The 14,279-nt window shown below is 39.1% G+C and overlaps 1 protein-coding gene across 6 annotated transcripts in view; it reads left to right on the forward strand.

The window, feature by feature from the left end:
* Positions 1 to 2,943: 2,943 nt before the first annotated feature.
* The window catches only part of tenm4 (teneurin transmembrane protein 4), a 158,938-nt gene continuing 147,602 nt past the window's right edge, over positions 2,944 to 14,279 (forward strand). For 5 of the 6 annotated variants that reach the window (XM_067595261.1, XM_067595262.1, XM_067595263.1 and 2 more), the window contains exon 1: positions 2,945 to 3,599. The gene's annotated coding sequence lies outside the window, so the exon portion shown is untranslated. Of the gene's footprint in view, positions 3,600 to 14,279 lie in introns of all 6 variants that reach the window. The other variant, XM_067595260.1, reaches the window with a different exon arrangement.

The raw sequence follows: 14,279 nt of genomic DNA on the forward strand, positions 1-14,279 counted from the left end.
TACTGTTATTAGCATTCTTGCTCACAAACAGTAAAGCAGCCATCATATTTGTGACACGGATGCCCTCAATCTGTCTAATCAAGAGGAGACTATAATTTATACATGATTTGGGGTTTTATTCATCAAGATGAAGAAACAATAACTCCTGTAACTGCTAACAGTACCGTCTACGCATTTACATGTAGCGCTTGAGATTTTGCTGGTGTTAAAACTGAAGCTGCTGTATATGTCATGTATGTCGGTGGCTCAAAATGTCTGTGAGAGGTAAATATTTGAAAATAGTTTCAATATTCAAAAAAATGGGAAAGGTGGTTTGAGAGCTTATCTAAGGTTAGGTGATATCTGTAAGCTGCCACACTTCATGATCAAATGCTTCTCAAGGGGCAAGAAAGCCCAAAGATATATCAGCTGGGCTCAAAGCTGCTGTTTTCAGCACAGAGTTTGTATTTTGCTGTTAAGTTTTGCGAACTGTGACTTCCTGTGAGTGAAGTAAAGGTTGATACCTGACAAAATTATTAAATCTATACAGCAGTCTCCCAAAATATGCTCTGCTGTGGCAGACAAGATGCTATACAACAAAATGTCACCTATATCAAGACCGGAGAACTCCACATACACCATACTTGTGTTTTTTTGATGATTAAATATGTTCATTAACAAACAATAGGAAAGGGGAAGGGAAAAGGAAGACAGGGAGTGGGAGTAGAGCATAGCCAAGCATTCTGTAATTAGGAGTTTTATGGGGCATATAATTTGAGTCACAGCACTAAGCCTTGATTCAAAAGCAAACACATTGTTTCGTCGCATATTGCGAGAACATGGTGCCGCAGACCGACGTTTCACAAGTTCACAGCAACTGAATAAGTTATTCACGAGCAGACAGAAACCGACTTTGTTCTATTGATTAACCGCTGTGTGCATGCTAAAGTATATTATATGGCTAGGCCTTTTTATTATTCACACAGATCACAAAATTATGTCAACAGTTATTGATCAGATATAAGTCCACATAAGTCTAATAATATATAGTGGAGATATTTATCTACAGTATGTGACACAGTTAAACATTTTTTACACATAATCTCTTGACTCATGTATACAGCATGTTCTAATTACAACTATGATTATGAGAACAGATATCATTTCACTGAACAGGTACAACAGCTGTACAGCTGTGATATGAATACATTTGGTAATGTTTATCTCCTTGTCCTCTCTTTTGTTGAATTTTGAAACTTATGTCAGAACACGATTTCCTATCCCTTTATAGTAGATATTTTATTTGTTTTAATCTAAAGATGTGTGATCTAAAAGTTGAGATACAGGTGTAGCATACTTTTAGAGCCATAACTACTGACTTATTAAAACAATGGAGATACAGGTTTCATTCAAGATCCTAAGGGAATGGTCAAGTAATAAATTAAAAATTAAATGACAGGAATGATGTCTTGGCAGAGGTTTGTGCTCTCTAAGTGCTTAGATTTTATACTTCTTAAATGCATTAGTGCTTCACATCTGCTGATGTTGTTGCTGTCAGATGTGTGAATTCATATGATCATTTTATGCTACATTCTTTGTTATATTTTCTGTGCTTTTTGTTTTATTCTTCTGTAAAAAAAACTATAGTTGTGTTTGATGGCTGAGGAAAGACTACCAGTGTAAGCTACAAGATGTAACCTGCATCAATTTATTTTTCACACAAGGAGCCACATGAAAATTGGTGCATAACCAGCGAATTGCAACCTACCACCTGCAAACATGAGCCTGAATACAGCTTTCTAACTGAAACTGGCCCCTTTCCTCCTGTTGCCGGGGTCAATGGCAAATCTCACATTCCCACAACGATTCGACCACAATACCAGGCCAGTCTCCAGTTTTACATTTGAAAGCATATTTAACTTTTCACTCATCCATTCACAGCCCGTGAGCAGTAAGACTCTCAGTCTGGCCAAGATAAGCTTTTGGCAGACAATGCAGTGAATTAAAGGCCACACATGGCCCCTCTCTTGTTCTCTGGGTGACCAAACACACTTCCAGGGCCAGGAACTCTTGACCAGTCTTTTTAACTCACAAGGAGAAACTAGGAATCGGAGATAAGTGTATGGCAATGGGTTTAACCTGGCCAGACAAAAGTGTTGTCAGATGAAACAAGACAGATGGTCTTTTTCCCTTGCTAACCTATAGTGTCAGAGGTTTCAGCATAGGTTGAGAAAAACACTTGTTAACTGCTGAAATATGTTGTTGTATAAGCCTACTGGTACATTGTAGTTGTCTATTAAGACAACCTGTTAATGCCTGAATGCTAAACATGCTCATTTAGACTATTCGACTGAACTGCTCACAGTTCAAACAGAAAATCATTTAAACATCACATTTATTAATCAGGTTCTGCTGCTCCTTCTTAAATATTTATTAGGAACTCACAAACAACGATTTCACTCAAAACAAGTCAAACAATTACAACTGATTATAGGTTTACTCCCAACATTTATTTATTGAAGGAGAGCAAGCCTAATATGAACAAACATTACATATGCAGATCCCTGCCAGGTAAATAAACAGATAACTAGTGAAATGTGGGGATAAGTAAGAATAATTAAAAAAACAACATTCTCTTAGGAACCTCAGTAATTATATCTTAAAAATTCAAAAGAACTACTTTATATCTTATGATTATGACTTTGACTGTATCTTAGTTATGGCTTTGTACGTTGAAGTTAGAAGTTTTTTTGTTTATTGTTATATTTGAGGAAATTCTCCAGTTGCAAACCATAAAACAGATTACACAAGTTATCTTATATGGGCACTTATGTATAATATGCATATACTGGACATACTATAGCAGTATATATATATAACAGTAGTTACTAAGTAAACGTTTTGACTAGGTTACATATTTGAAATGAGTCAAACTTTTGACTACTGTAAGTCAAAATTATGTCCCCATGAAGTCACATGTTTTTGTCATTTTAATTCATTAATGTATTTATATTTCCCAGTTGGAAAGGCCTCCTATAAAAAAAGCAGAAGAAAAAAGGAAAGGGAAAAAACAGTCAGATATGTGGAGGGACTATAGCCTAGTACCGAAGGGGGCGACCACGCACAGACGCACACTCATCCCTGCTCCCAAAGTCGTGAGGGACCACGCAGCCTGTCATTCCCCAGCATACCGGCTGGCGTGTCACCTTTTTTCCCTCACTGTGCGTCCAGGGACTATTTCACATATTTCTCCCAAAGGATTTCCACGGCGTTCAATTAGGTCTGTGCGTGTTGATGTGCATGTTGGACGGCTGCCTCTCTCATCCATGTGTGGCTCTCACAGTGCGCTGTAAGCGGCAGCAGCGGCGGCAGCAGCAGCAGCACCTTGGAAGAGCAGGAGGAGGGGAGGAGGAGGATTTTTTTTTTTTTTTTTGCCGTACCGTGTCGTGCACAGTGGAAATACACTCGCCTGCTCCGGGTACTATCAAAACGAAACGGAGGGAAGAAGAAGAAGAAGGAGACGAAGTAGAAAACATAAGGGCTTTTTTAGGGGCATCCCAGACTGTATTGGTGAATTGTCAAGGGGACAGGCCTGCTACATTGGATGTGTCTTCAGAATGGTAAGGTTAATTTTAGTGAGATTTTTTTTTTTTTTGCCAGTGTTGCAGAATAATAAAACGGACAGCTGCACACAAGCATCATGCAGCAGAGAGGCACATACGGAGAACTAATGTAGGGATCAGCGATCAGTTTCACCACAGAAGGATGTCTTTCTTGTCTTTTTATGCATTTGCGCCGTTTGTTTATGCTGTCTCTATATAAATCTGCCCATTTGCCCGCACGTTATATTCCTCGGACAGAGATTAACGGCGCTTCGTGAACGGTGCAGCACGGCAGGCTTACCTGCTCCGCGGTTTTTACCAGCCTAAATGTTTTATAGACCGCCTTCGCACTGTCTGAATTTGATAGTAAGGAATCAAAAAAAGTCCACAGTTGTCTTTCCAGTCAGGCTGGGCAATAGGAATGGCTGCAACGCGTCCTAAATGATGTGACATAGGCACATAAATAACGGATGAAGACATAGAAGGACTTGCTTGCTGAATTTGAAGGTAGGTTTAAGCACACTGCTGTATGAGGACTGTACGGACCATATAGATGAGAATGACTATAAACGCTGTTTTTATATTTAAATGCATATAGAGGGAGCTGTCGATTAGTTATGGTTTGGATTTGGGCTGTTGCCTCCCTGTTTTTACTATGCAGGTGAGTGCATATTCAACTTTATAGCAGCCTCTATATTGTAGTGTGGTAGCAGTTTCCAGTGGATTGTATGTGTGCTGGTGTCGTTTTAAAAGGAGCAAGGTTTAGGACAATTTGCATAGCTGATGTGTTTCTACTACAGAATAATAATCAGCTAAAAACAGGTTAAAAACATAGTTTTATCCAAAGAAATACATAATTAACTATGTAGTCCTGTTATTATTTTCACATCAAATTGAATTTTAAATATCTGATTAGGCATTTTAACATTTTATTGTATCACATTTATTGGGCAAAGCCTTTAAAAAAAAACTGCATTATCACATGGGGTCACATTCAAAAACCAGTTGAATTGAGTGACACAGATTAAGAAAGGTCTCCATTTGAATGTTCTGCAGTTCACAAACATTTGAGACCGGAGGAGTAAAAGCGTGAGCAGGACCCCTGGGAGTCATTGTTGGGGCCCTACACACAGCTTAGACCAGCTTTACACTCTGATTGGGCAAGTTGTAAGAGCAACTCACACGCATACAAGTATACCTTCGAGTCTAGTGATGCTGGTGGTAGATTTAGCTGGTAGAGATAATTGCTGGTATAGGCTGGATTATTAATTAAAAGTGAGTTAAAAGATTGGTTCGGTGCTCGGCATCATCCTCACATCTTAAGATTAGCACTTGGCTTTAAAAAAGTGCAGCTGCCCATTGTGATCGGAGTGTTTTTGATGAGTGATTATAAATAAAAACTAATAAATACTGGGTTATTTTCAGTCTGGATTAGTAGAGAAACTTTTCCCAGGACATGCTGCAGACATCCAGACAGCCATTAATAGTAAAGAATCTACCGTGTGTGTGTGTGTGTGTATGTGTGTGTGTGGGGGGGGTGTTACTGCCACCATCGGCCGTAGTGGGATGCGTGACCTCAGATATTAGAGGTTAAATCCAAGGGAATCCAGGGCCCCTCTGTCCTCCATGGCAAGTGTTTGGTGGAGGAATCAAATGAGAAGTCTGAAGTTGTTAGGTCCCGCCGAGGTTAACCTTTGTAGAACAAGGCTGCATTCTCCCAGTTGTCTTTGTCGTGCTGATGAGCTCTGAGAAGCAGCCTCAGCACTAGTTCTCTGCATGATAAGAGGGGAAACAACCCACCCTTTGTGATCACAAATGAAAAATCTGTTGCTTGTCTTTTCGCCTTTGTTGTTATTTCATTGTGAACTGAATACACAGCTATTCTCCAAAGGACAGATTGCTGAAAGAAAGATGACATGTAAGTTGCAGTTGGACCTTGTTATATTCCATAAACGATTGTTGTGTTTGAACTAACGTTGGCAGCGTACAGAGGCAGAACGATGACAGAGGAAACAATGAAATGCCTATGTCCCTCTGGAGTTTTCCGAGGGGATATGGTGTATTTCAAGTAATAATTGTTGTGAGAACTGTTTGGTCATCTAGGGAGAAAATGGCTGCATCTGAGGGAAATGGATACGGTAGATGGTGAAGAGTAGGTTCTCCATTTTTTGTGTGGCTAAGTGGAAAGCATGACAATAGAAATGATGTCATGACCATTGAAAATGAAAGATAATTAGCAAAGCAGCACTTTTTTCTGCTTTGAATGTAAAGAAAATTAAAATGGATCTCGATGTTAGTAAAGTCAAGATAACTGTATTTGATATTTACCTGTAAATGATACTCTCTGTTTTTCCTGTTAATTTGTACAGTCAGTAATCCTTGCATACCTGCTTTTTTAACTTGAGAGGTTAATTTCTTTTTTAGCCTGGAGCATTATGCTTAGTTGAAGCTGCAGTCTGTCATCTTGTGATTTATCACACATAGAACTAATGGGTAGCTGTCACAATTATACCACATTATTGGACATGAAAGCTGGGCACTGCATTCTCTCACTTTCCCTCCCTCTCTCTGTCTGTCTCTCCCTCTCTCTCTCTCTCTCACACACACTCACACACACAGACTCCTTCATCTTTTCAAATGTTGTCAGGACAGCTACAGAGTTAGTGTGATAAGTTGAGCGCAGTGCAGAAATAGAAGGCATGTGGTGTTACCAAGTGACCAACTGATTGTTGCATAGCAGTTTTTCTTCATGGATAGTCACCACTTTCCTTTTTAGTATAGATGCTGCTGATAGGCTGATAGGAACCAATCAAATCGGATTTTTTCCCCCTTAATACACTGCATCATCACATTGACTATTTAAGTGAAAGTTTCTATTATGTTATTATCTATTTTAATGTAATGAAAGTGTCTGGCAGTAATAAAACATTTGAAAAGCAAAGGTCATTCTGAATAACTAAAGAGCCTGCAAATTTGAATGCAGTGTAATCCCTAGTCAGTTTCACCTTGGTGTTGTTAGCTGCGAAATAAACATAACTCAAGCACTTAACTTTGCTATATAAATGCTGTAACACTGCTATGCAACTGCAGTATGCTGAAACCTTAAAACAACTGCCTCCTTATTTGTAGCATTAAGTATTATATCCTTTGGGTGGATATGTTAGATGTGTCTGCACACTCACTGTTATTCTGGAGCATTGCCATGTTGACTGTTTCCTCTAAAACTTCAGATCCATTTTTCAAAGAAGTGGAATCTTACACCTGTTAGGTGCTGAAAGTCAGAATCACTCAAATAAAGTATATGAGGAGTGAGGTTGGAGTTGGAATTATGCATTTGAGCCCCCAGACATGAGGTAGTATTTCTTCTCCTGGGCACACGGCAACAGACTCCCCTTTGTGAGCGATTTTTCATAGTAAGCATGTAGGAATTTTTTTAAGATGACTCTCATTGCTGCAGAAGGTAATGTCAATCTCCAGGTGTGTTACTCATTATCCAAACATACCCTACTTTGATATAGTGTTGTCTGCTCAGTGCCACAGGTTTTTCTTAAAATCTGCTGTCCGCCTCACATGATTTCAAATAGCTTTAGAATATTTCACAGGGCAGAAGCATCATCCTCAGTGTAAGCTGTGAGATAGTGGAAGTCTACACCCCCACTTCATGCATTAATCCTGCATCTCTTTTACATTAATAATGCAAACTGTCCTTCCATGTACTGTATATCACACGGAACAGCAAATTTAGTGTATTGTGGAGTAAAATGTCTCACCGGTTGCCACTCTTTTGTCTCATCTTGATTTAATTTGTGAAGGGCGTAGGGAAGACATTGGAGGTTGTTCAAGAGATGTTATGTCTTCATTGTCTGCAGCTGGGGCTCTCTCCATTAGCTACTTGTTGGTCTATTGCCTGTTTCTGTAGTTGACACATTAAGACCACCGATTCATGATCTAACACTTCCTCTGTGTATGCTCACAGTGTGGAAAAATAATGGCAAAAAATAATAAGGCACATTTACTTCTGTAGTACTTTGTACGTTGGTTCTGTCACATTTGACCTCAGATGCAGTGTAAGCCAAAGCCCTTTGATAAACCCAAGACCTGATTATTTTTCGCATTTTGAACAGGGACAAGCCATATCATAGTATTAAATTTGATCCTTCTTGGTGGATGTTAGATGTCTCTGCATTTGAGTTTTCACAGACAAACATGAGGCAACTAGCAGAGTCCCAAAGTACCAAAAGAAGAGAGTACCAAATTAGTTGGAATACATGGTCCTGAGGTGCAACTGAAAAAAAAAAGTCTACGTTGTTATAAGCTGTTTCTGATTCTTTTTCATACATTAGAGCAGGTATGCATCTGTTAAAGCATGTGGATGCCTTCGACTGTCTCATTTCTACTTTTAAACATGGTTTGGTAGCAGTCATGGCAGGGGTAGCCATTTTGTGAGGTTGATTAGATCAGATAGTTACCTTGCATGGTTGTTAACAGCCAAATATAATATGAGGCCATTTTACAGCTCCAGGTGCACTTAGCGCAAACACTGTTCTCTTTGCAGTGTTTCCCCTATATTCATTCATTCATTCAAAATTATGAGCACCGTTGTGAAGTTTCATACGATCATTAATATCAACGGGCTACTAATGATTTTCACATGCACAGTGAGAGCATGATGATAAGATCCTAGTTACTGTGGAATTGTTTTCAGTCATCCTCCCTCTCCTCACTCTTCAAAGGACATCTACCTGAATGGTACTGTTATAAGAGTAGCATCGCTCTGTCAAGGAATAATGCAGTGTGTAATGTGTGTGTGTTTAGCGAGTGGCAGAAAAGTGACGGTGAATGTGAGCAGACCAGAGGAAAAGCAGTAATTTGTCAATCTGGCAGTAAATGTACAGTACAGGCTACAAGTATGTCAGTCAATAAATGCTGCAGCTTCTCAAGACCAAGAAAAGTAACATCTGTTGTTTCCCCAACCGCTGCAAAGTGAAGGAGGTTAGCTCCAAAGTTAGCGACAATGGGTTAGCCTAACCTGATCAGGCTCACTTAAGGTGGACTGACCTTTAAGGTGGACCAGCTATTTTCATTTTAGTGTCAGTCTCAGCTGCTCTTAAGCCGTATTCAGACCAAGTCAGGGGGTCTCCTATTCATTTGAATAGGGATAGTGCGTTTAGGCTGCGGGGGTTTTGATGCTGCAGCAGCCTGCGGCAAGAAAGTTGATCCAGAAACGCAACCCGACATCACTGTGGCTGAAGGCTGTGGTGACCAATCACAGCTGGAGATCAGACTGATCAGAGCTGTAAAACCCTGCTATGAGGGAGTACAAAGACATTACTAGGAAAAAGGGAGGACATTTCTCTTTGTTTGATAACCTTAAAAATAAAGTTAGGTTTTGCTGTCGGCTTCCCGACTCTTTTTTTTTTTTTTTTTTAAAGAGAGAGAGAGCAGCTGTGGTTGAGCGAGCTAGAGTGAATGAAGAGAGGGAGCGGTGGTAGCGTGCAAGCCAGTGAATCAGATCAATAAAACGTTATTTTCTGATTGTTTCACAGTGGTTACGTTCTAGAGCACAAACACGCCCAGTTCCCCCCACACACCTCCGCTCAACCGCCTGATTTGGTCTGAAAACTGAATTTACAGCCTTAAACAGAGAACGGAGAAATGTCTGGCTGCTGAGTCTCTTCCGAGTTTTGCTCACCCCCCCCCCCCCCCCCCCTCCACTGCCCCAAAGCAGTCAACCTAGGGGAAACACTGCTTTGCATCTCCAAATATTCTCAGATGATAAAGTTCCCAGTCAAGCATCTCCAAGAGTGTTTCCTGAAAAACTAGAATATAGGGATGGTCCAAGTCTATCCTAAGGATCATTATAAGGGCTGTTTAAAGGCATATTTTGATGGATTGGAACTGGCTAAAATAAACCAGATCATATGTTGATTCTTGCTTTACTGTACTCCTCCTCAGCCTGCTAGTGCTGCACAGCTGCTCCTCACATCTGGGCTCTACAGTGTGAGTGTTTCACTGCGTATGTGAGTGAAAATTTGAGTGTGCAAATGTGAAAAATTATTTGGATGGTCCGATGTTTGTGACTCTGAGTTCTTACACTGGGGTTGGATTATACATGACTTTGCTAAATTCTAATGAAATCTCTCCTCTCTCGTTCTTGTGAGCAAAGAACAGTGTATAAAACATTCACACAGCAGCTTTTTAGCTTTTACCAGCTAAATTGACAAATGTTCCAGTGGCTTGTCATATCATCTGTCGCTAATTAATGTTAAATCCGGGAATAATTTAACAACATGCCAAAATTAAACTTATCTGATTTGTGTGCTATGTGCAGCCGGTGACTGAAATCAGCCAGAGGTAATTTGTGAGGGAAGAAACTCCACACTGTAACATCACTGTACATCGCAAGTGGACTGAGCGTTTCTGTAGTTCCAACAACTCAGTGACACGTCTTCTCTCCAGCTGATCACTTCACGTTAATTTCAGGAGTCGCATTCTCCCAGTTAAACTTTCATTCATATCATATCCATAATTTAAGTTATACTATTAGCAGATGCCCGTTATTAAAGGACACAGATCAGGATCAGGGCTGAAAAGATTTGATCGAGACATTCCTACTAGTCAGATTTATGACGGGAGTTCTGGATTGCCCTGATTGAAGAATGTCAAACTTGATATTCAAAGAAATAGTGGAAGTGTTGTCAGTATATTAATCAGTTACCTCCTGTAGTTCAACACAAAATTTGGGTGCACCCAAAAATTAGTTGCCATACCACATAAATGCACATATACAGTACTCTCTCCCTTCTATCTTAACTTTCACCATCAAAGTTCCTTTTGGGAATGCACAAGTAGATAGCTGTTAAAACAGGATTAAGGTCTAATAAACATTTTGTTAATGTATGCCAAGTGTATTCTAAGACGAGTCATTAGGGGTCAAACTAATTCTGTTTTTTTTTTTTTAACTTTGATTGGAGTTGGCTGTGATTGGTCCTGTGCCTCTTGACTTGAATTATTTCTCTCAATTGTCATCAAATCATCACCTGAGCTTGAATCTAGTGTTATGTCAGACATTGTGAGACACAGGTAGGTCTCAAAATGTCAAAATGGAGACCTGTGGTAGCAAATGGAATGAACAGAGGAAGTCCAAACCCTAAAAAACACATCAGACCTTAAACATCCGAGTACGTGTAATCAAACAATACGTTCTCATAGAGCAAATTTGGCATTGCTGGCTTTGAAAACCTTTATGTTTGATTGTCCATCACATACTAAAAAAACTCTCCACTGATGGAGAGAAATTGAGGCTGACCATTTCAAATTGCTCCCAACTACTGTTCACAGACCGACTCTGCCCAACTGTCGGGTCAATGTGTTTTAAACCACTAGAATTAAATGCACTGCAGCAAATTGCTCCACTCATGTTGTTGTGCATATACTGTGGCCTGTGGAAGCTACAGACAGCAGATAAAAATAAAAAAAAAGCCTTTAATTTGATGACGGAACTTCAACTCATGTTGAACTTGAAAAAGTGACAGGAATAATAAGATGTCCTTACAGTGTTTGAAGGTCACATTATGAGCGTGATCTAGCTGACAGGCATCACATTCCTTGTAGCTATCATGCTAACAAAGTGGCATCTTATATTTTCTGCATCTTCGAATCCTCCCATCAGAACAGCCTCCCTAGTGGCATTTCATCATGACCAGGATAATCTTATGCAAGATAGTGAAACGGCAGTTAATTTGCAGGTAATTAAACCCTAGTGATTTAGAGTTGGAAAAGCAACATATACTGTAAGGCTGTAGTCAATATGCCTGTGTAATGTTTTGAATGATAAGGCTCCAGCACTTTAAGAACTGTGTTTACAATTTATGTAAGGCAACGCAAGCCTGCACATATCTAATACAGTACAACTATTTTTAGGGGAGTGGTGGCAGCTTATCCAGCAATTGGTGGGTTTAATAATCTGCCAGCATTTCTTTGTATTCAGCGCTACTGTTTATTGTGTTAGCTGGCCACACGACTATGTGATTTTATTTTTTGCAACACTGAGGGAGTTTTAGTTTGAAGTTGAAAAAAATAAAGGTTGGTTGGAAATTGGTGGCTTGCATTTCTAAAAAGTAAAATATATGTTAGCAGGCCATTATCCGATGCTGGACAATGATATTTCAGCAGTGAAATCTGACCTGTTGCAATTTGCCTTATACCCTTATATACCCCTATATAATAAAATTGTTTAATTGATTATTTGAGCTTTGTTCATATTCATGTGAGACTTTCTTTAGGATTAACTGCACATCATTAAGAATAGAATCTTATGAAATGTTTATTAATTTTATATCGCTTGGTTAACATGCTGTAATTTAACTGCCCCCATTTAATCTAAAACTCATTTAAATGTTTGTGACAGCGGTTACAGCAGGTGGATAAACAACATGCAATTTTTATACAGTCATAATACATTAATGATAGTGGATATATTTGGTTCGTTGCATTGCAGATGAAACTACGTTGCTTTTGAGAGCGATGCTTTCAGCGGGTCAAAGTAGGCTTCATGAAAAATGTGCTTGTGGAGTTTATTTCAGGAATGACTTTGGGAGGCCTACTTATATTTTACTCTTAACAATATTACAGACCATTTGTAAGGTTTAACTTCACAGTCTTTCACTTCAATGGCGAATTCCTGTCAGATCTCATGCTAATTTGTTGGTATGAGTTAAAGCTGTGATTGCTATGACAGAGGTATTTTTAAAGGATACAAATTAGGGTACATTAAAGGGAAGGTGCAGGACATTTATAAGCTTATCATACTCTTCACTGATTAAGCCCCTTCATAAGACATTAAAACGTTTTCAGATCAGAGTTGTTTTTTGAATAAAGTTGGCACAAGCTTCCTGTCAGCATCTGTTAGTACCTTATCTTCCAAATTGCACACTAAAGTGTAGTGAAAGTTTAGTAGAACTATTTCAAAGGAAATGTATTTAGCTATGATTAAAGGGATCATTTTTGGGGGGCTAAATTCCCAATTTTTCCCTCTTAGCCAAAGTCAGACAATCACGCACATGTTTTTTTTTTTTCCATGTGTCATTAAATGTATCGACCAATAGATAAACTAGTAAACTTAGACATCGGAGGAATTACATAGACATGAGGACATCTACAACTTTACAAGCTCAGTGAGAAGGAAAACTAGTAAAATCTCCCAAACTGAACAATCATTTTAAAGCCAGCAAGGCTATTTGATTACCAAAGTGTGCTTGGTGAACATGCTGCAGTACGCACGGCATCACGCAATAGTATAATCTGCCTCTATTCATCAGGATGGCTCTGGAAACGTTTATTTGAGCTAAAGAGTGATGAAATAATTTTGAGGCCTGTATTCTGTGTCTCACTAATCCAAGCAATCAGATAGCATCTAAAGAAGGAAACTTTCCCCCTTTGATTATGTCCATGTGCATGTCACTTCATGTCAAGCATCAGCTTCACAACTGTTTGTTATTGACAAGAGACGAGTGACATGAGAAGCGTTGTTCTTTACTGTGGAGGTCCTGGGCCAAACGTTTGACTGAAAACTGGCTCAAACTGGCTGGCAGTACTCTGAGACAACAGGGCCTGCTTTTTTCATCCAACCAGACACCATGGTGGTGACATCCATAACATGACATCATGAATGAGCCTCATTTTTTATCATTCAGTAACAAGATTTTTCAATCACCGCTCTGTTGTTTTTCAAGTCTTTTGAAATTGACTTCAGCTCCCCCAGTTGTGCAGGTTATTAAATCAAATGGGAGTAAACTTATTTTCTTTGTTCCTGCAGAAAAGTGGCATATTTTTGAAACCTGCTGCACACCTGCATAGGGACATTTTCAGGGGGCAGGGGAGTGCTGAAAAGGAGTTGTCAATATATTTTGCAAGCGTTAGGCAGCAAAGTGGAGTGATAGCTCTCGAGGGGGCTGACCTTAAGCTGTTATTCTATAAATATTAATAAAGCCCACTAGCCTGCCTGGAAGGAAGCTAACAGTTTGCCCGTGTCACAGACTGGGCCTCAGTGTGACAAGTTGTGAAAAGAGTGATGAGATGACAAAGAGGTGGTAAGATGACATTTAGTGACAGGCCTCATTTTTCAAATATGAAATGCCATCATCAAAAACATAAACTGATTCTGCTGACCTCTCCCTTACAAAATGGTGACACGGAAAACAATACCCCTGATGGGTTTTTATTTCCTATTTATTTATTTATTTATTTATTCATATATCAGTCACTACCGTAACAAAATACGTTCACACACGTTATTGAAAGCAGTTGCTAAAGCATTGATTGACCGATCAATTTTGGATGCATTTAGAGAGAGCTCTAAAGAAATGTAAGATTATACACATGCAAGACAGTTATGCTGGTTGATTTAAGATAATGATTTGAGCAACTTCATGCAGTACTGGCAGCAGGGCTGAAAAATGTTTTCTAAATTTAATTGCAAACAAATTACAAACATACAGTATGTAATCAGATTATTTTCAGATTAGCTTGCCACTGAAGTCCATAGGGCATTTAGATAAATTAACAGAACAATGTCAACACAACCAGCATTAGCCATTGTGTGTAAAATCATAATAATGAATTTAATTTCACAGTGTAATTGCCTTATTCATTTCAAGCACATGTTTTAGCAATCTGACAAGTAACCTCATGTATGAC

The sequence above is a fragment of the Thunnus thynnus genome, chromosome 7 (genome assembly GCF_963924715.1).
Source record: "Thunnus thynnus chromosome 7, fThuThy2.1, whole genome shotgun sequence".
NCBI lineage: Eukaryota > Metazoa > Chordata > Actinopteri > Scombriformes > Scombridae > Thunnus > Thunnus thynnus.